This window comes from Condylura cristata, unplaced genomic scaffold (assembly GCF_000260355.1).
Source record: "Condylura cristata isolate star-nosed mole 26May11 unplaced genomic scaffold, ConCri1.0 scaffold00041, whole genome shotgun sequence".
Lineage (NCBI taxonomy): Eukaryota > Metazoa > Chordata > Mammalia > Eulipotyphla > Talpidae > Condylura > Condylura cristata.
In genome coordinates, this window is record NW_004567142.1 from 2671584 (window position 1) to 2672047 (window position 464).

Genomic DNA, 464 nt, shown 5'->3' on the forward strand with positions numbered 1-464 from the left:
GGGCATGGCCGCGCCCGTGTGCCCCGGGGTCGCCTGCGAGCCGGCTGCCGCGCCGGCTGGGTCTGCTCAGTCGCCCCATCTCCCTTATGTAACTCCACATCTGTCTGTGCCTGGCAGGTCACCCTGGCCCCTGTGCTGTGTCCCGCCCGAGGGGGGGAGTCCCGGAGCCCCCCCATGGGGGCGGGCAGACCGGCAGAGCTGCGGCTGGCGGAGCACCCCCGCCCCTTTGGCCAGGCCATTCCTCCAGGCCCCCACCGCTGGCGGGAGCGTGAGGAGGAGGGGTCCCGCAGGGCAGGTTTCCCAGCTGGGTGCAGGTGTTTCCCCCCAAGCCCCTCCCGGCCCGACAGGGGCTGGGGTCCCCAAGGGCAGGAGCGCACTGGGGTTCCCAAGGAGCGGGCAGGGGTCTTGGGTGCCGGGAGCGCGGGACGGAGCGAGCGGTTGCGAGAGCGGCTCCGCGCGGCGCG